This window comes from Nicotiana attenuata, unplaced genomic scaffold, assembly GCF_001879085.1.
Source record: "Nicotiana attenuata strain UT unplaced genomic scaffold, NIATTr2, whole genome shotgun sequence".
Lineage (NCBI taxonomy): Eukaryota > Viridiplantae > Streptophyta > Magnoliopsida > Solanales > Solanaceae > Nicotiana > Nicotiana attenuata.
In genome coordinates, this window is record NW_017697382.1 from 286 (window position 1) to 2,996 (window position 2,711).

The 2,711-nt window shown below is 37.5% G+C and overlaps 1 long non-coding RNA gene across 1 annotated transcript; it reads right to left on the reverse strand.

The window, feature by feature from the left end:
- Positions 1–1,443: 1,443 nt before the first annotated feature.
- LOC109222688 lies at positions 1,444–2,296 on the reverse strand. Its single transcript, XR_002067442.1, has 3 exons — positions 2,266–2,296; positions 1,548–1,644; positions 1,444–1,470 (listed from the first exon to the last, which is right to left on the reverse strand). It is a non-coding gene; the product is annotated as an uncharacterized LOC109222688 (long non-coding RNA).
- Positions 2,297–2,711: the final 415 nt, after the last annotated feature.

Consider the following 2,711-nt stretch of genomic DNA (forward strand, 5'->3'; position numbering starts at 1 on the left):
AAAAATTGCACGCATCAGACGTGCTAATTATGTTTTCACTGCAAATAGATTTTCAAAGATATTTCCAAGACAGATGTAACACATCTAGCAGCTGATAAACAGCAACACCCCAAGAACAGTTTTAACTCATTCTTATCTCCTTATATTCCAACTATTAACTTGCATAGTTTTGCATGCCATGACTTTCACCATGAAAAGGACTTACATGGAGTCCTCCAGATGTAACGGTATGTCCACAACGCGCTGTAAGAGCTTGACCTGGAAGCTTCAGTTGGTCCATCCAGGGCTTTCGTTCTCTTCCTTCCGGAAAAATCAGAAGTTTTTATATAGCTAAGTGCTTAAACAAGAAAAATAGTTATAAAAGCTTCAAGAGAGAAGTCCAGAAAAAAAGAAAGTGGAAAGATAAAACCAATTCAAACTAACTACAGCAGATGATACGGTACAAATAACGTGTGAGTGATCCAAAAGAATGTTGACTAATTACTGGAAAGCAGTAAATGAAAAATAGAAATTCCAGCTATACGAACTAGAGTATTTCTTCAAGGGCAACCAAACTCATATTTTCTAGGAAAAATTTGTTCCTATTTCTGTAAGACTGGATAAGCACAACCACGAAATATTAGCTGAAAATGTATGACATGCCATGCCAATTCAAGAAGCAACATGATGAAGTTAAATCACATCTTCTCTTCTTTACAAACCCAACGATAATATACCAGAAAAAGGAAACATCACAAGTTGAAAAGGGTTTTCTTACGGCAAGGAAACATACAAAGATTCAGACTTCTCCTTAATGGATCTCATACTCTGTTAAATTCCTTGCTATATTGAAATCTTTCAAGACCATTTCTCTGGACGCCCATGCACTGAACCATTTACTTTGGGGCATTTAAGAGCTTCATTCCCTTCAACATATTAGTTTAGGATGTAGCAAAGACGTGCAAGTTTAAATCCTTAACTTCACTCACCATATAAAGTGTCTGTGAAATTTTCCCGTATGCTTAAGTCAAACTAAATTTGCTGATAAACTGCTTTAATTCAGACTGTAAGGGGGAGGGGGGGGGGGGCGCTCAACCTAATACGTAGAAGACCTCAAGATTTTCTAAGCAACATAAAACCTTTACAGTATATGAAAATAGCTGAATAGCAAATTACAGAGACAAACATGATATTTCCAAGGCAAATGTAAATCAAAATCATCATCCATATTTACCTCTACCACCATAGACAAGCAATCTTTTCTCGACCATAGTAGAGGTATGGCCACATCTAGGTGGGGGTAAAGTTCCTAAAACAGATAACTCCCTCCACTCAAGAGACACTATTCAAAATTCATACCAATTGTTATGGATAAATTGTTATCTAACACAAGGAAAGGATAGAGAAAACCTAGAGTTGCTATCAAAGACAGTACTTGTGTCCTAGATATAGACATATGACAATCACTTTTTACCATCCCAGCCACCATACCTGCATGCAAATCAATGCCAAAAAATAATGAAAGAAGGATAAGACATAAGCACCAGCAAAATGTAAGACAAACTTACATAACAATTTTACTGTTTCCAATGGCTGAAGCAGCTGCGAAATCCCTTGCAGAAGGTAAGTCACCAAAACTTGTCAACTCTGACCATTGCCATATATCTAGCACCGCAGAGATAAAAAAATCAAGACCCAAGTCTGATGACAGTGAAATATACTTTCTTAACATGGTTTGCAGCTTAGAACGCCATACTAACAGCGGATAGCTAGCAGGGGATGAGTCGGGCACTAGTTAATTTGTGTTGTTTCTGCCAAGCAAACACTGATCAGTGAGAATGTGGATTTTATACGGCTTAGAGGCAGCTTTACTCGGATAGCATACTATATTTTTCATACCCCTCTACTGAGAGCTGTGGAGGAAACTTCGGAGCGCTGGAGGTAAAGGAAGATGGACACTGGGAAGGAGCTGAAGGGTGATCCTTTATGCATCTTCTGGTTGATTTGAGAGAGAAAGGAATTCTTCTGAAGGAGTTGAAAATCCATTATGGATGATTAACAACTCCTTGTTGATCATTACTATATTTTAGGCAAAAGAGCTATCCAATATTGTATAATTGGAAGGAGGTTTGATGTAAACCTGCACTGCAACTTGGTGTAATATCAATGAGATTATTGTGAACTTTTCACAAATGTCCAATGATAGTGAAAAGATGAAATAGAAAATAATGATGCATTTTTCTTTGCATAGCAGCTCACATAGCCAAGGTAGAAAGAAATCCTTACCAGTATCCAGAACCCAAAAATCGCCTAATCTGAAAATGAGGATACCCAACTAAAGGCATTGGCAGAAGCAACAATTATAATACACAAAATATGAGTTATGTAGCATCTGCATACCTTCTATTGCCAGATCTCCCACCAAAGATGAACATATGACAGTCAATTGATACAGCAACGTGGAATGCTCGTGGGCTGGGACCCACTTGGCCATCAGAACCACTGCCTGTGCACTCTGGCTGAAACCACAATTTGTTTTCTGAAACACTAATAACATGATATGAATTTAAAATATAAAAACGACTGATTGATTCAATACAAAGCAACCACATTGGCTTCCAAAAGCTGTATTATGCAATGTCACAGACGAAATATCAACAGAACGACGCCTTAATCCAAAAAATAGTTTTTACCATTGGACCCATATCGAAATATTTTAACATATCTGTTCC